Source organism: Ursus arctos, unplaced genomic scaffold (assembly GCF_023065955.2).
Source record: "Ursus arctos isolate Adak ecotype North America unplaced genomic scaffold, UrsArc2.0 scaffold_12, whole genome shotgun sequence".
Lineage (NCBI taxonomy): Eukaryota > Metazoa > Chordata > Mammalia > Carnivora > Ursidae > Ursus > Ursus arctos.
Window position 1 is genome coordinate 33,661,515 of NW_026622786.1, and position 21,381 is coordinate 33,682,895.

Sequence of the window (21,381 nt, forward strand, 5' to 3'; positions counted from 1 at the left end):
GTATTGCCCTGTTCCTTTGGATCCAATGAAACCATTAGAGATCCGCCATTAATCATTCTTAATTTTATTCCCTTCCTCCTCTCCCACCGGACTTCCACTAGGGCCTCTCCTCCTGTACATAATCACTCCAACCTGTTATTTTTCCTTCTCTGTGGGTTTCTCCCTCCTCCTGAATAGCTCACTCATAAACAGCATCATTGAGATCAAGATAAGTAGATGTACAAGTGCCTCTGTACTTGAGGCTTCCCATCTGGGCACGTCCTCCTCCTGCACCGAAGCGTGTCTAGGACTTCGGTCTCCGCAGCCCTCTTCAGCGGCAGAGCAACGTCTGCTCTCTCTGTGCCTTCTCGCACACCCACAAATGTGGCACCCACAGAATCACGCCCAGGCCTCTAAACAGCCCCCAGTCAGCCGTGCCCCCAGTGGTGACCGTGGTGATGGGGATGGCGGGAGAAGGGGGCGTGAGGACATCTGAACGCCCATCTCCCAGGCCACAGCATAGAGTGAGTGAGGGACAGTCAACATGAGGAAGAGGAGTGGTTAGAAGCAAGATTCCAATGGGTTGTCCCGTGCTCTCACAGGAAAGGGAGGGAGAAAAACGCGGCCTTACATTGCAGCAGCGGAGAGTTTTGCTAAACAGAAGAACCACTTGACATCAGAGGCGAATAACCCCGGAAACAAGTAACCAAGTCAGTCCTGAAAGCTATGTTCCGAAACGAAACATAATTGTGTATTTTGAGTAGTGTGGAAAGAGATTTTCCCGGGGATGAGGTTGGAGTGGGGTGGGATTGCACTAGACAAATACATATAATCTTAGAACCGGAAGGGGCATGAGGGGCCCACACCGTCTGCTTCACAGAAAAGGCACTGAGTATGTTGGCCCAAGGTTTCAAGGCTAGCTTGTGTTTGATGCTCCCAGCTTTGTGACTCCTAGTCCAGTGCTCTTTCTGGAGCCCCAATTTAACTTAGAGACTGCATCCCACTTCAAGATTTTTCTTTTTTTTTCTTTTTTAAAAGGAGGAGAGGGAGGATGAGGATGATAAAAGGAAAGTGATGGGTGCTAGGTTTTCCATCATCCTGGTTGACTCAGGGTGTGTAGGGGAGAAAATCCTCCCTTGCGGGCGAGAAGGACCAGTTAACAGTAACAGGTCGCCATTAACCCTGAAGCTGAAGACTGTGAAGACATGCCGTTATCTCTTCATTTTGTTGTTTAAAGGGCTGGGTTCCATCGGCGGAGAAGGAGCCGTGCTGAAGAGCGACACTTACCATTTGCTCCTCCAAACACATTCTGTAGGAGGGCGTGGGATTTCACAGCAGTGAGAGCAAAACTATTCACAGCAGTACCATATGTTCCCCACCATCAGGAGCGGCGGTACTGGTCACTGGACTTGGCAGGCAAACCAACTGAATGGAAATTCTGAAGACCACAGTAGGAGTTTTCTCTTTGTGGGTTTTGGATGGTAAAATCTTCAATCTGTTCCACAGGCAGAAATCAGAGTGAAAAATAATTCTACACAAATTGTGTGGTGTGGATGTGTGTGTGAAAGAACATGACTACGTGTTGCTTCTGGAAAAGTTAAAGGAGAAGCAGAGGCTCGGCGTTTATCTTGGACTATCCTACAGAGGTAGGGGATCAGAACTTGAGTGCAAAAGGGGAGAAGACTGAGAGAGGGAAAGATGGAGAAGGATTATTTTTAGTATAAATTCCATGTTTTCAGCTTTTTTGTCTAAGAAAAAAAGTAAGATTGAGAAGAATTTCCCAAATGCCAAGACCATTTAATAGCAGAATTACAACTGACGATAAGTGCAGCACTTTTTAAAGCTTGTCCTTTCTCTGTTATTAACTTTGTTCTTTCGGTTGTGCCAGAGAAAGCACAAGAGACAGAAATTGGCAGAAATATGGGTCTGAAGAACAGAAATTCAACTCAAATGAAAATACCGTGAAAACCTCTAGTAAAAAAAGTCTTCAGTTTAATAGCACAACTTTCATCATCAAGAAGAGGTTTATTTGAATTAAAAGTAAAATTTAGGACGCTCTATTATCTAATCATTAGTCATTCTGGCCACGTATGGGCTATTTTCTCTTTCCAAAGTGGTTTGCAATCATTAGTTAATCCACTCAGCATGCTTAGTCTAAACTGTGTTATATGCATGTAATAGATAAGGACGGTTGTAGGGGGGAGGCCGCCGACACGGCGGGCTGAGGCACAGACCGGGAAGTCAGGGGCCGTGCCTCCTCCTCGGAACCCCCCGCTCCTCCGTCGGCCGCGGGAGCTGGGCCTCTGCCCCAGGACTTCAAAACAAGGATTCCACTTGTCTAAAACGGAAATATCTTTTTATTACATAAAATATCTTCTCCAACAATTGTTGGGAGGCCTGGAGTTTTCATTTCACTCTGGCAGCCTGTGGGGCCAGTGGTCCTCCTAGGGAAAATCGATTCGAAAGGGCCAGTCTCTCCGAAATCTCTCCGTGGAGGGACGGCCCACGGTTAGATGCTAACCCAGGATCCCTGCCCCGTGAGGACCTCGGCCGGAGAGTGTAGATGCACTGGGACAGATCCGCGGTACGATTCCCATTCGTTTCTCTTTGGTCATCGGTAGTGCTGGTCTGTGTTGGTGTCTGAGGCTTGCCAACTTCAGTCTTTCTCTTGATAAGAAGGACGCTCTAGGCAAGTGGCTTTTAAGTGTTCTGATGTGAAGTTTTTCAAAGGCGAACCAAGGCTTGTGTCCAGCAGAGCTTGTCCACATCGTGCCCGGATTACAACTGTAGCTTTCCTTTCATTTTATTTGTGTGCTCCCACCCGATCCAGACACACTAGTGTGTGGCTCCGACACTGTTTTCCGTGTGCGTAATTAGCCTCTACGTGACATGCAGGGACCTGTGGCTTCTTAGCTGCCTTCTTCATTTTCTCCCCATTTTAACTCACAGTCTCTGGGGTCTTGGGGTTTGTTTTTCTTGTTTGTTTGTTTGCTTGTTTTCATTCTTTTCGCGGTAAGAGTCTGTCCAGACTGAACTTACCTAACTGCTTCAGGTTTTAGATTTTTCTCTGGATACTACAAATTTAGTTTGGTCTATAGACCCATTAAATTAAATCTGTCCTACCTTACACCGTGTATAACCCAGTTGTCACTCAATCAGTAGATACGCATGCTAAAATCTTACTTAAACTCGTGTTAAGGAGTTCCCTTTTGTAAACCTTCAGGATTTTTTAATTGCATTTAAATGTTCATAATTTCACAGTTTCTTTCTCAATAGTTTGCTTGGTAAGATTTTGATTTTTTTGAAAGATGTCTAATAAGTCTTAACTGTGTCCTGATAATGAAAACAAAACAAAACAAAAAATGACCAGGACTTCAGTATTTCATTTGGAGACTATTCAGAAATTCTTTACTTGTGCTAACTGATTACCAGTGATGACGGCCCCCAAAACGCCCCCACAGAGCACATGGCCAGCCTCGGGTGATTCACTATGGCGTCACTGGGAGAGATTACGAAGCCCAGGGCTGTGATGGTGCCAGTCCATGCCTTTTCAGTGAGAAAGCATTCAGGCTCCACAGAGTGTTAATCTGGCCACAAAATGGGAGACGGCTAAATCTGCCTGGAATGTCTGGCTGCTGGTTGGCAGACGCAGCCCTTTCTTCACCTTGGATCTGCTGGGCTAAGGATGCTTTCATAGTAATTTTCCAATGTCTTCCTTGATCAGTAGACTGCAGCATTTTATCATTTTGCAGATTTTGTTTTCTTCATGGGTTATTACTTCCACTGAACTGCACTTAACATCTATTAGCTTAGGTCTCCAGAAGATCAAAGTCTCTCTGTATCTGATTATTCTGCTCTTTGCAATTTGTGTCTCCCCCTCACTGCATCCCCTCCCCACCAATCCAGGAGCCTTGCACGTTTACAGATTTGGTTTCAGTGTCTTCCCCTAAATTGTTTATAGACATAAAAGCTTTATAAAGAGGGCATTGTGCCTTCAGAGAGAGAATAAGAGAGAGAAAAAATGAAGACAGCAGTAGTAATTCTTGCATTATTTCTATCTCAATATGCATCATTTAAAACTCATGTGTAAAATCTTTTAAAACTCCTGTTTAAATATTTTTCTTTTTGAACCCGGGTGGGCAAGGGAGAAAGAAGTGCTAATGTCACAGAATTATGCTAATGGTATAGAAGTCAAATTCCTGTTGAGATTTTTTCTTTTTCTAAATCACTCACTCTGCCCCTTTCCTTTTTTCCAAAGCCCTGTCCAGTCTCCCCACGTTTTTAGTTAAAAACATTTGCATTGTCTTTTTTAGGAACCTGTCCACCGGGCCAACATTCCATTCATTTTATGGTTTACTGTTAACCTTAATGACTAGGTTCTAATGGAGGATTTTATTTCCTTTCTGAACATCTAGTAAATAAGAATCATCCTCTAAATTTGGTCTCGTAGCTGTGATGTACCAAAGATCCTCTATCACATGTCAACCCAGTCTCAACAATAGACCAAAGCTGGCCAGGTCAGGGCATTTGCACTGGCCCTAAAAAAGAATATTTTTAGAAACCACGTAAGAGGCCTAGTACACACCTATCAGCAGACATGAAGTGGGTGCTTGTGAGTGGAGACAGGTATTAAAAACTAAAACTACATCTGGCAGCCAAAAAAACAAAAAACAAAACTCTAAGGAGATTTGAATTTGAAGAATTTATTTTTTTTATTTTTTTTTTAAGATTTTTATTTATTTATTTGACAGAGATAGAGACAGCCAGTGAGAGAGGGAACACAAGCAGGGGGAGTGGGAGAGGAAGAAGCAGGCTTCTAGCGGAGGAGCCTGACGTGGGGCTCGATCCCAGAACGCCGGGATCACGCCCTGAGCTGAAGGCAGACGCTTAACCGCTGTGCCACCCAGGTGCCCCAAGAATCTGAAGAATTTATTGAAATAAAGGCCAGGAGCTTTTTTTGTGAGGATATTCCCTTGTCAGAAATGCTTAACGCTATTCTCCATGGTGAATAGAAGAAGCCAAAGCAAGAGGGAGAAGATAAAGTGGGAGCTAGAGCATGGCTTTTCAAACTTGAAGGCTCTGATCCAGTAGGACCGGGGTGGGACCTGAGAGTTTAACATGCTCCCAAGTGATTCAGATGCTGCTGAGCCAGGGACCACTCTTTAGCAAAGAGGTAGAGGCTTTCTCTGCGCCCCGCAGCTAGTCTGACCCTGCAGAAGGCCCCCTCATTTCACCTAGCACAAGAGACCCTTTCCTTGTGAGACATTAGTCAACGAGAGCGGATGCTTGGGCGTCCTAGATCAAAGGATCTGAAACTTTTCTGTGTATTTTAATTCTCTAAGAACTTTAAAAACCCTAATTCCCAGGCCACAGGCCTTATCAATTAAATCAGAATCTCCAGGAATAGTCCCCAGGCATCAGTATTTTTCAAAATTCTCCAGAGGATTCCAAGGTACAGTCAAGTTTGAGAACCAATGGCTTGAACAAGATACATTAACTAGCATAATAACAGCAGCCAACATGTGTCGGCTGCTTCTATATAAATATCAGGTATTGTGATAAATACATACATTTTTCAAATTGAATCATCAAATAAACCCCTCTTACAGATCAGGAAGCAGGCAGAGATTATGTAGCTAGATAGCTGATGGAACAACTAATAGAAAGGCAAAAAGAGCACTGTCACCTGGAAGTAAGCGTTTGGTGGAGGACCAGAGAACTTGCTCATTGATGAACATTTGTGTGTGAATCCAGGTTTTCTTCTATTTGTATTTTTGACTTTTACCCAACAGTTGGTGATGCCATGTTTAAAATTCCACCCCCCTCTCTTGCTTCACACCCACCCTCAAAGACCCAAGCCTGTTCCAGACTCTTGAGCTGAGGTTAATTGACTTCAGTTGCTGGCTTCTGGAGCCTTGACCCCCAGTAGGCTTTGTTTTGTCCCGTTTCAGAGATTACTGTGGTCTCTCTTACCCCCAACTGGGCAGCAGGGGGAGCTACGGCTACCAGAAAAAACAACCTGTAAAACTACCCCCAAATGATACGGCTTTTATGTTATTTCCTAAAAGAAAAATCTCCTAGCAGTTCTTCATGCGAAAGCTCATGTGTCCTGCCCCAGACCCCAGAGGATAGGCAAATAGCCATTTGGGCATTCTAACAGCAGAAAAGTTACAGGGGTCCTCAAGAGGTCCGGAGACAACTGAGAGGAGGCTATACCAGTACAATAGTTGGTGTAGTCAAGATGGCTGATCAGTCCAGAACGGAGCCATAAAGAATTGATTGCATTTTCCTGAATGCTGTTCCTCATTCAGAGAGGACTGAACAACTATAATAAAATGTGTAAAATATAAGCATGAGCTTTCTTTTTTAACTCTGATCAATGATTTGAATAGAAATTTTTGAATCCGTGTTCCTAACTTTAAATGGCTACATATTAGGTCAATATAGGTTCATTTAACTCAGGCTGTACTTACGTTAGAGGACATAGGGACGGTGAGGAGTTGGAATCTCCAAAACAGCACTCTTGTGTTAAGAGATTTTGAAGGAAATTTGAAAAATCCTAGAAAGAGAAAATTCTCCCTCAGTTCACTGCAGAGCAGGGTACCAATTTACCCCAAACCGTAAATTTAGAGAGGCTGATCCCAAGCCTGAGAGCCTTTTCAGAATTGCTTTGGCTCAGACCCTTAGATGGTGATGTGCTCAGAGGAGATTAAGGCCTGTTACTATGAACATATTAGGATGTCTAAGTAGAACTAGAAGCTAAATATACCAACTCAGTTCATAAGAAACCTCTGTTCTCTTAACTACTCTTTACCTGGCCTCCACTTCATCCTCCCTCCCCAACCCTGAGGTAGGAAATCACAAGGGAAAGGGTGATGGGTATCCCATGCCATATTCCATTCACAAAGATAATCTGTTTAGAATTCCTATTCTACTCTTAATCCTGGAGTGTTCATGTATCATCTCTGGGAAGAATTTAAGGATGATGGAATCAGACCATTTTCTGTTTAACAGCTTTTGGCCACTATGATGCTAGGAGCCTTTAATGTGCTGCCGTGAGTTGATAAAGCTCCTGGAAAATGATATGTAAGCTTCATGAAGGGCATTGCCGTGTGTGCAATGGATTTTTGGAGTGTGATCTCTATGGCTTTGAGTCCCTGAAGCAATTGTTAGCAGAGTGATATGAAAATATATTCAGTGCTTAACCTTAATTTCACTCGCCGTATTCTTCACAAATGTGTCCTAATTACGTGTGAGCTTGCTTCTCTTCTCCTCGATGCACTCGAGCTAGTAAAGGAACTGGGCTATTGCACCGCACGCGGACAGATTAGCAGTGGCACAAATGCATGCAAAAATACACAGACAAGTCTTTGCTCTGTAGTCAGTCTCCCTGGTAATCCTCCCGTGTCCTTGAAATTGAGTTGCCAGTTTACATACACCAGCTAAGGGGTCTGCTTCTCCTCACTGAGCTCTGTCTGAGAGCCCCTGTATTACTTGACTAGCGTGTGGGAGTTACACGCTCCACCCCTGTCCTGCTGAATCTCCCCGGGATCCTGAGCCAGACCAGAGACATTTGGAAACACATACAGTCCCCTCTGCAGCAAAATATTTCACTTGAGGAAAGGAGAAGTGACAATCTTATTAAGAAAGCTGACTCTTTAAACAGGATTTTTTTTTTTTTTTTTTGAATCTCAGTGACTATAGAGGCTCACATACTGGCGAAGGCTTAAAGGAAGGTGGTCTGTAGTTTGAGAGACTCTCCAGTCACAGCACAGAACAGGCTCACCGGTCTGTGGGATCACACACCAAGGAGAGAAGGAGGTATGGATGGGCGGTCAGACCCGGGAGCTGTCCCTCCTCTCCAGGAATAAAAATTGCAATTCTGCATGTTTTGTCTCCAGGTTAAAAATAAATAAATAAATAAATAAATAAATAAATAAATAAATAAATAAATAAATAAAGTGGTGTGGGCAGTTTTTCCCTAATGTCCTAATAGGCTGCCTGAGGCATATAAGCATGAACAATAAACCTTGTTAAATGATAATCTGAAAAGGAAAATTGAGACCTTATTCAAATGTGATGGAGAAAACACACTCATACACTCCCTACCACCTTGTCATAAGCAGAGGAGGGCTCTCTCCAGGGAAGCAGTGAAGGATCCATGCACATTGGAGGGCCAACTAATATGGGAATTGGGAACACATTCAACTATACCCACACTTTACCCCTGTGTCCTCAAAAGCTGGGTTGAAAACTCTTTCGGGGGCACCACACAAAGAAGAGTTTTGCTACTTCTTTCCTGGGCTTAGCTTTTCCCATCACACCCCACAATAAACAAGTCTGAAGGGTCAGACATAAACTAGGGTTCTTCAGGAATTGGCCCCTATCCCACTTCCGTGGATACCACTTTCTTTTCCCTTCTCTACTTGTGCTTTTTATTCATTGCTGGGTCTACCTCCTAGAGGAAGAAATCCGGTTTCCCTATAATTCACCTTTTGGGGTGGGCCAGATTTTCACGATTTTGGAGCAAAGAAATTACTGAAGTCCCACCAAATTTGAGGCAAGCTCCCAAGTAGGGGCTCCTTTCGAAAACCTCTTCTCTGCTTCACCTGCAAAGCTTTTCTTCCTGAGAAATGATTCACTCTCCCGCTTTTGATGGGGCTCTGTTTAGCAGGTGTGACAGACGCTGTTGATTTGCTCACTCAACACCTCTTTCCAACCCCCCTCCTTTCTTGCCCCCCTTCACCAGTGCTTTCCCACTCACTTTCCCAGCCTCCCTTGGATCAGGCAGAGGATGGGGGTGGGGTTTGCAGTTCTGTTGATAGGAGTCCAAGGCAGTTGTGGCACCGCTCATCTGGGAAAGCGGGTTTTCTTCCTGACAAATGTTAGAAATAAAGCCAGCACCCACCCTTCTTACTTTTTTCCACTAAAGGTAAGTATTGCTTGAAGGTATAGCTAGTATCTGGCAATAAGGAAATACTAAGGGTATCAGAGTGGAAATATAGAAGGAACTGGGTTCTCGATAACTTGGTTGAGTTACCATAGCTCCATGCATCTTGTATGGATGTCCTAGATTATCTGTCTGCCAATTTCTTGTTAGGTTACAAAATATATATATATATATATATAAATATATATCTCAAAGCCAGAAATATCAGGTATTCTGTTACTTACAGATTAATATGTCCCTAAGTAGAATAAATAACATAAAAACCAAACCCAAATTACCCCCCTCCCACCCCACAAAAAGCTTTATCCCACTGAGTTCCAAGCTCTGTGTTAGGGGAAGACATAACCATGATCGCTCATGTTGCCATGTTCTTATTTTTGCCATTTTACAGATAGGGCAACTAAAGGCTGGGGGTCTAAAGCAGCTTTACAAGGTCACACGGTAAGCCGCTAAAAGCTGGGGAGTAGAGCCAAGAGCTCTATAATCCCAGGCGAGGCCTCCTCTGCTCTGTCTCTCCCCCTCAGCTGGGAAAATGTCAAAGGATTTATCAAAAACAGCCTGAAGCTAGATTAGGTATTTTAATACCCAAAGCACTTAATTACTAATACAGTTTAAGGTACATTAACCTAATTGGAAACTTTCTACATATGGCATAGGTTTTTTTTTTTCCTTTCCCTGAAAAAATTAATAGTATTTTTTTCAAACTTTTCTACTAGCCCGCCTCATCTTTATGTGTTATTACTGGTTTTCAAAGTTAAAAAAAATATCACAGCCAAGAGCTGAATTAATGTTATTTTCTTCTATAAAAGAATAAATAGTATAAAACGAATAAAGTGGGAGAAAAAACAAATAAGAAATTGTACCTGATCATTGCATATCTTATGCACTTAACATGCTGGGAAGCTGGCGGGACTCCATCATGGGAACCCAGAGGTCATCCTTGGCTCTTCTGCCCCCTCACATCCCCCCCTCCAGTCCATACCACTTCCTGTTGTGTCTAGCATTTCTCGCTGCCTTGCAGTGAGGCCCTTAGGCCAGGCACTCCATGTTCTCCTCTGGATTCCTGCGATGGCTCTCCAGCCAGTGCCTAGTCTCATTCCAGTCTGTTCCCCACACTGCAGTTGGAGAGATCCTTATAAAATGCAAACCAGATCAGTCAGCCCCCTATTTCAAACCCTTCGATGGCTCCCCATGGTCCTCAGGACAAGTCCAGACTCACTGCTATGACTCCTTGCTGTGGCCCTCATTGCCTGTTTTATGTCTAATTCCCCGGTCTTCCCTCGATGCTCCGGCCGTATCAGACTACTTGCATTTCTCCAGACTGACTATGCTTTTCCTCCCTTCCAGACCCTCGCAGGAGCTGACCACTGCTGGCAACGTTCACTTCCTGCTCTTCCTCTCGCTTCCTGCCACCAGTTCTCAAGCTAACTCCTCATCATCTGCTGTCCAAGCACCATTTTCTCTAGAATCTTCTCTGGACCAGCTCCTCCCCAGACAAGGGTAAGGGCCTCTCTAATGTGTTCCCATAGCAACCTGGCATAAAACACACTGAGATAATGCTGAAATTATTTGCTGGTGCGTCTGTCTCCCCGGGGGTATCTTGAGAGCAGAGGCTGCATTTTATTCACCTTTGCTTCATCGGCACCTAGCACAGCGATGCTTACAAAATAGATACTCAGGAAAAATAATTGTGAAATGAATGAAAAAATAAGCAAACTCCCCTTGCGCCAAGGTCTACGCCCAGGTGGGCCGGGAGGATGACTTTACTGTTCCCGAAGTCACAGAGAGCTTGTTCGCCCCGCGCTTAGTAAGGAAGGCATCCGTGTTTAGTCAGGGTCCGGCCTCCAACACGGCTGGGTCGCGGGTTGTTAATGCAGATGGAGAAAACTGGCAAATCTGAGCTGACTACCCTCTGAGAAGGAACGGATGTAGGGTAGTCTTGAAGAGCCTCATACGCCTCATGGAGGCCAAATGTGGGGCAGAGGGATTTTAGGGTTCTAACCGTACATGCACAGTTTTGGATTCCCCTCTCTCCTTACCCCTTCCTCGCCTCCCCACCGCTCCTTTCTGCTGATGCCATTATCCTGATGTTTTTCGCGACAAAACCAGAGGTGCCTCCAGAATCGACTCTTCTTTTTAAGCCAGATAACTTCATAAATTGTCCACACACAGATGCCCTGTAGAAGCTAAAGCTGACATTTCACACCAGAACATTATGTATGAAGCAGCACTAAGTGGGGAACGGATGGCGTTTCTCTGCACTCTCTCTTAATGCACCTGTGACCTCTAAGTAACAAAGTCGTGCACACCGTCAGCACCGATGTCTGCCTTCAGCCGGCAGTAGCTGAGCACAAATGGGTGGGCTGGGTGGAAATAGCATGCCTCGTAGGACCTTCAGGGTCTGTGGCCTTTATTCGTTACGTGAGCATAACATGTATGCGGCCACCCTTGTTTCTCTCCAAGCCCGTGGCCACAGAGGCTTGTGGGCCTGGTAGCCTGTGGCCATCGCACTTCTGAGAGGTCAGCCTCGATGTCAGGAAAGCTGTGCATGGAACGTCCAAAGAAAGAGGCAAACTACCTTTGAGAGATCTGTTATCTGGAGCTGGCTCTGCTCATAAGGGAAGAATCCGTAGCGGAGTGAGTTGGTGTATACAGAAGTAGGCTGCGTCCGTGTTTGGGACGGCCATCTCCGTGTGTGCTTAACTTACCCACACTGGCTCCTGACCTGAGTTGCCAGAGCCACCTGGGGACAGGAGCTGGGGTTGTGGGAGGGTAGTCTCCTACAAATCTCCCAAAAGACTGCGACATAATCAAAAGGACTGTTTAGAAGTTCTTCAAAAGCAATATAGAAAGAAAAAGGCACTGGAGGTGACAGCTTCGGGGGCACATAAAGTCCTCTCGTCTGGAGCTTGGTAAGGTCTGAAATTTCAGTCGATCAATAAATATCGAGTGTTTAATATACGTAGGACATGGCACTCTGTGCTGTAGATGCTACAAGGTGAAAAACACAGTCCCTGTCTTCAAGGAGATGTCCCTCTAACGTGGGGAGTAAGCTCATATACTAGTGAGGAAAAAATTGCATCAGTGAGACAAATAAAAAGGGAGTCAGCAAAAGGGGAAATCACTGCCAGCCGGGATTACCTGGAAGGCTCCCTGGAGGTCCAGCCAGTGGACCAGACTTTGCTGGAGAGGTAGGGTTATCATGGGACCCATCTCCCCACCCCCACCCCTTCATGACACCCTCCCCACCCTGCACACACTTAGGTGGACACTAAATCCTCTAGGAGACACTAAAGAACATGTGGAAACAATAACCAACTTTTACTAACTTATTTAATGGGATTTGGGGCCTCTGGGAACTCTATCTTTTATTTTCCTGTAGGACCAAAGCATTACTATTCTCCACTCCACCTGAGGAAGCGTTTCAGTCTTCTGTCACATGAGGCTTTTCTGTCTCCTTGAAAATGTTTTCGCGAAGGATACCCAGGTACATAGACGCTTCTGCTAAAGGACAGTTGCAATACTTTCACCCGCAAAGGATAAATTGATAATATCCTCATTGCAACCGCTGATCAACGTAATTTGATTTCTTTTCCCATTAGCTTCTCCCTCCTATTTGCTCTACGGTGGTTTTATCTTCCTCTTCCCATTCCAACTGTGGAAACATTTAAACTTTTTTGGCCAGTCTTGCAAACCCTATGTACCCAAATCAGAAGGCTTTGTTCTTCCTTCCCTTGCTCCCAACAAGGCCTCACAGGAACCTGTTTGCATGCGAGCCTCCCTGCCTTCAAATCCTTTCCCACTCTCCCCTTCCATCCTCCAATTATTTCAAAAGTTTTGCCCCATGGCAGAGGATTTTAACCTTTTGAATCTTCCCATAATACTTGAGTGCGTAGAAGAGCAGAGTGGGAGCTTAAGGCAGCTTTTTTACTGTTATTTTAACCAGGATGCAGGACAGGGAAACAAGGCATCAGAGTAAGAGTGCTAGCAGCTTTGGGGCATTTTATGCAAATGGCCTTTTCTTCTAGGCTCCTTTGGCAGCATTCTTACAAGTTGTCTTTCCCACCACTACGGTGAGTGGGTACACGTTGGACACATGAATTCACACTCTCTCACACACACATACATGCACGCACACGCATACACACACGCAAACAGCCTTGCCAGGGTCAGAAGTTGAGCTAGAATCTAGGTGAAATGCCCTTTTTAGGAGGCCCAGGGCTGGGAGCTAAGGGGAAGCATCAAAGCCACAGGGCAGGCATCGCCTTTGTTGTTTCTTATCTACTCGATCTCTTAATTTCTTCTCCTTTAAAGGGGGCTAACAAGAGCGCCTGCCTCATAGGTGACAGAAACGCGCATCTGTAAAGCACAAAGAACAGGGCTTGGAACAGGGCTTGGCACATCGCCAGTACCTTAAGTGTTTAGTAAATACTAAGATGAACATGTAAGACCAGAGCCCAGCATGTAGTACACCCTCTACACGTGACTGAAGCAGCTCTATTCTTACCTGCTGCTTGAAAAACCCCCCACCCCACCCCCCAGACGCCATCCGTTCTAGGCGCTTTCCATGAACGGCTGCTAGGTAGTTCCGGGTCCCCACTCACCACCTTCTCCAGGGGCTGCAGCTTTAAGAAAACTTTTAGGCATCACGTATCTTGAAGCAAGTGTAACCTACATCACAAATGGGTAGCCTTTCTCCATCCTGAAGTTGGGTTAAGCCTTCCAGGTAATCAGGGCTGCCAGTGATTTCCCCTTTTCCCGGCTCCCTTTTTATTTATTTCACTGATGCAATGGTCGAGCCTAGGAAAGTGTACAGATACCAGCTTTCTTCCTGAAGCCAATAGAACAGTGTGTTGCAAACTTTTTTTTGAGAGTGACCTACAATAAGAAAGTCATTTTCTGTTGCCACCCAGTGCATAAGCACGTGTGTTAATGGCTGACAGGAAAGCTCCTTAGAACGATACACTTACTATGTACAACACAGTTGGGTATTTTCACTTCCTTCTGTTTCATTTTTTAAAGTACTGTTTATGACCACTAAATTGATTTCAGAACCCACCAATGGGTCATGATCTGTAGTTTGACAAACACCAAGTCAGACCAAAAGTATCTTTAGGAACAGGCTAATGATAAGAAATGGAATCCTATAAAAGACTCTAAAAGTTCTTTAATGGAAGAAAGATGACTATTGATTTGGGCCGTGTACCCATGTTTCATTCTCCTTGAGAATTTAAATTGCAAAGATAAATTCTCAGCTTCAGGTGTGTTTCTAAAAAAAAAAAAAAAAAACGACATTGCTTCACAAAGCTGAAGTAATGGCCCCCCGGGTGGCATTCTGGGACACATAGGTTTCTCTAGGACAAGTAATTATATTGAGGATTATCCAATTGAACGCTGAATAAGTGAGACCATGTAATGGCATGTGGTAGAGACAGGGATATCAACTCCTTCTCTTTGACCCTATTCCCGATTTGCACAAATCTTTGAAATATACTTACACCTTACAATCTACAAGTTCTTTTGGCAACTGGTATCAAAATAAATGGAGATGGGATCCCATTCCTACTGGACAAGTTGCCGTGGCACTCTGGCTTCCTGTTTAACAAACATCAGTATGCCTTTACTTCTGTACAGTACGTGGCAATTTACAAAGTGTCTGAATGCATAGTATCTCAGCCGCATAACAATCCTGTGAGGTATAGTGGGCAGATACATTTACACATTGTATTTATGACTGCAATGGCATTTAAAACTTAATGGTTTACATTTCATCATAAGGAGGGAGCATTTTGAAACATGTCGCTGGCTAATAACAAAAGGCAGTGCAATGTGGAAAGAACACTAGATTTGGCCTGAAAGACATGAGTTAAGATTCACAGTGTGCTAATTACCCGGCGTGTGCTTTGGGGAAGGTCTCCTAAACTCTAGCCTAGTGTTACGTTTAGCAAGCAGGGAGGCATAAACTGTGCCCACAAGTGAAAGATTGATGTGGTGGGAAGTAACATGAACTTGAGTGTCAGAACTGGATTCAGATCTTGTCTTTGACCCAAGCTTGTCAACTCAGGCAAGCAGTGTAGCCTCTCTAAACTTTAGTATCTTCATCTGTAAAATAGACATTATAGTGAAATATCACTGGCCAATTAAAACATCCTTCTAATTGATGTAACACACCTGCTTCTGAGTGCCTCCAATTTATTCCATCTTCGTGCCAATTTTAAAAAGTAAATCTAAGTCATTGCTTAACAACTTTACACGGTTTTCCGTTGTACCTCAGACAGACCAAAATCTTTGCTTTGGGCTACAAGGCCCCACATCATATGGTCCCTGCCCGTCTCTCCAGCCTTACTTAATGCCTCCTTTTCCTTCTGTCCCCAACATTTAGCCAAAACTGGTACTGTACTGAATTCTGTCTGGCTGCAGGCATTTGGTTGTTTAGAGCCTGTGCCCACTGCTCTTTCTTCTGCTGGAAATGATCCTGCCCGTCATGACCCCCATTCCACTCCTTCTCATCTTGTAGGTTTCAATGTAAATGTCACCGTGTTGAGAAAGACGTCCTGAACTCCTAGATCAGGTCAGGTCCTTATGTTCTATAACATTATGGGACCCTATTCTTGGTCTTTAGAGCCCACAAATGTAATTAAATAATGTTCATATAATTATTTGTGTAACATGGGCTCCTCCCACTGGAGTTTAAATTCCAGGAGGGCAGAAACTATGACTATCTATTCATGACCCTTAACTCAGGGCATGGCTTCTGAAGTTACACTTACTTCACTTGAATCCCGATAGCTGGGAATCTTGAAAAGTTACTTCTCCTCTCTGCACCCCACTTATCTGTAAAGGATGAGGGGTAGGTGGCAAAGGGTGGAAGATTAATAGGATTTATTCCCATAGAACTATGTGAAGATAGGGGCGCCTGGGTGGCTCAGTCGTTAAGCATCTGCCTTCGGCTCAGGGCGTGATCCCGGCATTCTGGGATCGAGCCCCACATCGGGCTCCTCCTCTGGGAGCCTGCTTCATCCTCTCCCACTCCCCCTGCTTGTGTTCCCTCTCTCGCTGGCTGTCTCTTTCTGTCAAATAAATAAATAAAATCTTTAAAAAAAAAAAAAGAACTATGTGAAGATAAAAAGAGAAAATATATGATAAAGTGCTATAGTCCAGCACTCAACACAGGATAATAGATGTTAACTATTAGGTGATAAATATTGGTGAAATTAACAGGCAAATTAGTTGATGAAATGAGATAAAGCTTGTAAAGAAGCACATACAAAGTCTGGAATTATAGTAGACAGTAATTGTGAGCACCACGCTTCCTTCAGTATTGAGAGAATCCCTCAGTGGGAGCTCTCATCAAAAGAGTTGAAGGAAATATTGAGTGGGCATAGTTACGAGGAAAAGATACAGGAATTTGTTATCATTCAAGTAGTACTCCTAAGCTGCACTTTGGTCATTTCTTTCTTTCTTTTATTTTTTTTTAAAGATTTTATTTATTTATTTATTTACTTATTTGAGAGAAAGAGAGAGAGTAAGGAGGGGCAAAGGGGGGAAGAATCTGAAGCAGATTCCGTCTGTACTGAGTGGGGAGCCCAACTCAGGGCTCAGTTCCACGACCAGGAGATCATGACCTGAGCTGAAATTGAGAATCAGATACTTAACTGACTGAGCCACCCAGACACTCCTCATTGGTCATTTCTGAGGGAGATGATTCTACGGACTCTTACCAGTGAGTGTAAATTCTGGCAATGGATTGGGAAGGGGTGAGCTGAGGGTTGGGGCCAGGGTCACGGTATGCATAGCAGTGACAGGGGCACCCCGTGTGTGAAGACATCAAGAGCCACTGGAACTTCATTCCTGAGGCAAATGAGGACTTGGAACAGAAGCAGTAGGAAGAGTTCAGGAGACCTTGGAAGACTGGAAGTAGGAAGTAGGAAGAAAAGAAACAAGCTCCTAAGGGAGTTTGAAGTGTAAGAAGTAGAGGTAGTAGAAATCTGACTCTCTGGCAGGATCCATAAAAGAGAAAGAAGCTTCTTGTGATGAAATGCAGAATGAGGGATGAAACCCATTTTGCCTGGGCTACTGGAGACATTGCTTTGCAACATGAACCATGTGCAGAAATTAAAAGAAAATTGGATAACTTTCACAGGAGTTAAGATGCTCTGAGCTTGCCTGGTGTATTGACATGGATAGGGTTTGACAGCTGGATTCATTGGGGGTTTGAGCTGAAGATCATGAAAGATCATAGCTCATGAAGACAAGATGAAGTGAAGGTGGAACTGAAGAATTGCCGGGAGGGGTTGAATACAGATAACAGCATTAAGGACGCAGCCAATGCCTAGATAAATGAACAAACAATCAAATATATAAATAAATACATTTTTGAAAGTCAGCTGAGAACACAGAAGAGATCAAGGAAAAAGATCTTTGATGGTATTGCCCAAGATTCAAGGTACAAATGCACATATTTGCCTCCACCTTAGAGACTGGAACAGAGGGGATTCTGCGACACAGCTTTGGGCCTGGTAAGATTCATGGTTCTCTCTCCCACCAAATCTTCCTACCTTGCAATTAGTTCTCATCTCTACCAAAACCCCACACTGGGAACTTGACTTCTCAAACACAGAATACCATTTGGCAGCCGGGAAAGAAGGGGTTAAAGAAGCATGGTTGTGGCACAGCTGGGAACTATTAACAATTAAGTTCTTGGACAGAAACCCAGCAGGAAGCTGATGAGGGGCTACGGAGACACAATGGCCTCTAAAAAGTAAAAACTTGATTCAGAAATGAATGAGCTGCCTTTACCAGTGAACCTTCAGCAAAATCCAAATTCCCTAATTAAAAATGAAAAGTAGGTATTGGTTAAGAGCTTATATTATGCCTAGCCATAAATCAGAGTTCTTAATAAGGAAGATAATGAGTAAGTTCATAACTTCTAGAGATATATTTTTTATTAAAAAAAAAAAAAAGCCCATATGAGATATAGGAGTGATCCTGACCTGACCTCAAAATTGGTGAGTCAGTGTAAGGTGCCCTAGTGCCTTCAGCCATTTGCCTCCAGTTCTGTTTCCATTTTGACGGCAAGAGGTTTGATTTTGGAGGTACAGTAGTAAACCTAGGACATCAGGGTTGTATTATCCCGGGGTTCCCACGCTCCACGTTTTTCGGCTTACTTTCTCCCTGCCTCTGATCACCTGAAGACCCCATCTTCCTACTGATTTCTCTTATTTCTCTCTAACCCACCAGAATCCATACCAGACACTCATGGTTCCCTAATATCCTCTGATAAACTGAAATGCCCCAATTCATGACAAATTGGCAGAAACCTATGGGTTACTTCAGTCTCCCACCAATATTCTGTGAGAATCTTTTGAAAAATTGCAGCTAATCCTCATTTCTTCCTTCTCCTTGCTTGTATATTCCATCTCTACCATCCCTATTGATCCAATCGGATCATATTCAATTTGGCCCTTTATTTCATGTTGTCTTTGAACCACTCGGTCGTCTAATGTATAAAGTGTTACCTTCTACTAAAGATTGCAAACCGCTTGACAAGTGGGGGCATGCCTCATGGTTCATTTTGATCTATACTGTTTCATACAATGCTACTTACACCAGAAAACTTAAAGGGTAATAAGTCCTTTTAGAGCTGAACAGAGCATCTCCATGTCACTGAAAACTGTCCAGGCTGCTTCAGAAGATATGAGCTAGAGAGGGAGCCAAAAAGTGTGCTGTCCAAAGCCCTTCTCTGCATAGGACCCTTAAGGAATATGTAATATAAAAAGTCAGATGTAAGGGTATTCAGCCAACATAATTGATACTGTTTACATAAGACTTGAGACTAAAGGAAAATGGGAGTGAGAAGCATTGCCTTACTTGATGACCACCACTGCCAGCTAGCACACCTGACACCATAGAGGAATTCAGTTGTGCGTGCTGAACGAATGAATAGATGAAAATAATTGGTCAAGAATCAATGATAATGTTAGTAGTTGGTTGGATTAATGAGGGAATATTTCCCAGATAAATTGGGAAATGCATAATTTAATTTTGGGAAGGGATAGAGTTTGAGGCTTCACAAGGGAGGAGACTGCTTAGGCGAAAACTATGGCCTAAGAAATCGTAGGGAAGAGAAAGCAGTAGAATGTTTTTTCTTTTGAAGGGAGAGGGTTAAGGGATAGTGCAGGAAGGGAGATCATGTGCCCTAGAGAGTGGTGAGCATTGGAGAAGTGAGCATAGAAAGAGCTTGGGTAGAGAATAATTTAAGATGGTGGTGTCAGAAATTTGAGAGGCCATTAGGGAGTTAGGGCAATTAGGAGAGATTAACCCAAACAGAATAGTCTATCATGAACCGAAAGGTAAGGGGGGAAGTGCAAGGGTGATAGGGACTTGCTCTGGCTACATGTTATTAAGGAGTGTCATTTTCTGGGACCCAGTCATACAGACTTCTGTGATATTAAACTCAAGCTGGTAAGTCCCTGGAAGACAGAGGGCATTTTACTGCCCTCACTTGGAAGGTGAAGCCATTGAACTCAAATCCTAGGAATGTGTTACTTTGTTCTCTTAATAATAATAATGAATTTTCAGAGCTGGCAATATACAAATTCAAGATGCCTGGACTGAGTTGAAAGTACTCTCCAAAATGGACGGTTCAGATGATGAGTGAGCTTGGAAATCCGTGCTAATTAGACCAGCTTCTACCAACCCAAGGAGGTCATCTGACCGGTTTTCACAGCCGAATAAGAGCTGAAAACTTCAGACACATGGTCCCCTGATGATCAGGTCGTTCATGAGCAAAGAAGTAGGTAAGAAGCCACATCACTGGCGCTGAGAATTATCCTCACCCTGTATCTCTTTGAAATGTCGGCTGGAATTTTGTGAGTGGACATAAAGGACGACGCAGCTATGCTGGGCACCATCACTTCATGATCAATGGTCAAGACACTCTGGAAGAGGTGTAGTGGTGCTGATGCATGCCACTTCTGTGATTAGATTTTTATCTTTTTTTTTTTTTTTGAGAGATAGTCCCCAATTTAAGCAGAATCCTTGGCTAGAAGGAAAAATACAACCTCACGTCTCTATCAATTTTGATTTATATTCGTTTTTCTATGTGAATATGACACACATTTGTCAAGGAAAAAATATTTCATGGAAGCATTTTTTTAATGCTGTAGGTAGAAATTGCCTGTGCTTTCTAATTAGACCCTATAAAAAGCCAGTTCCCACGTGCACAAAAGTTCCCTTGGGTTACCAATAGCAAGCCCCGTAGGAATGTCGGGAAATTCAGGCAGAATCGTTGGGGCCAATCTCATGCCATCTGCTCAGCATCCTCAAAAATCCTATTCCAGAAGGCAGTTCTTCGAGTTCTTAAGCGTCTTTTTGACTTGACTCAGTGTGGCTGATAAAAATAACCTTCATATTTTGAATCACAATCCCATGCACACTTTCCTAAAAAAATTGGGCAAAAATTTGTCAGTCTCTCTAGTCTCACTCATTGTCTGTCTCACAAACTGTGCTTAGCTCTAAGAACCACTCTCCTCCCTTAATGGCTGTATATTAAGAGATGTTGTCATCTCGTTAAAGAGTGTGTGGGGGCGGGGGGGGGGTATGTCTCCCTTTGATCACCTGTCCTCTGTTTCTGTGGACTTTGCATTTCGGCAGCCTCTATTGTTTGAGTGATAAGCCCATAGCTGGTGAACAGAGTGCTTGCTGGTAGGGTGAGAGCAATGTCTTTAACTATTTATTATCACTTTCTGTAAACTCAACTCAAATATAGAAGGAGGCAAGCAGAAACCAAAAAGATGTCTTCTTAAGATTCATAGTGTTTCCTCTGCAAAGAGCATATTCTTTATCAAGGACTGAGAAAGTGTCCTTTTTCCCTTTTTCCTTCAGCATATGAAATATTTACTTGTTAGGCTGCTCTGATGTAACCGTTTTCCATAGAGCTACAGTGGCCCGGCCCATCAGTGTGCTGGTTCATTAAGTGTGACCTAAACCAACTTGACTTGAGCTCTGCATTAAATGCACAAAACCCATTTGAGCTGACCAGCAGCAGAAGTGGTACTCAGAGAAATTGGAAAGGATTTCTCCCAAATGCTTTCTACTTACTTACAGCACTCAAGTAATGGTTGAAGATTAGCATATGACATGACAGATTACATTAAGTCATGTCTTCCCAGTGCTTTATGACAGCACTATCACATTAGCTTCTTAGCACTGGCACATCGAGGCATGCAAATGTTTTCAGACCCTCTTATTCAAATCTACAAGCTGACATGGCAGCCCTGATATGATTATTAGTCATTTGAGAGACTTTAATTCACGTCATCAGATAACAGGTTCTGCTAAAAGGTTAGAGAAACTGTCTGCTTTTAATGAAGCTCTCAGAAAAGACCCTCAAAAACCCTGTTACACACCAAGAGCCCGGTTTGACTTTATTGACAAGACCCCCCCCCAAG

The 21,381-nt window shown here is 43.7% G+C and overlaps 1 long non-coding RNA gene across 1 annotated transcript in view; it reads left to right on the forward strand.

Annotated features, from left to right (window-relative positions):
- Nucleotides 1-1,308: 1,308 nt before the first annotated feature.
- The window catches only part of LOC130543437 (uncharacterized), a 217,597-nt gene continuing 197,524 nt past the window's right edge, over nt 1,309-21,381 (forward strand). Inside the window, exons 1-2 of the long non-coding RNA XR_008958789.1 lie at nt 1,309-1,625; nt 10,277-10,429. This is a non-coding gene — a long non-coding RNA (uncharacterized LOC130543437). The remainder of the gene's footprint in view (nt 1,626-10,276; nt 10,430-21,381) is intronic.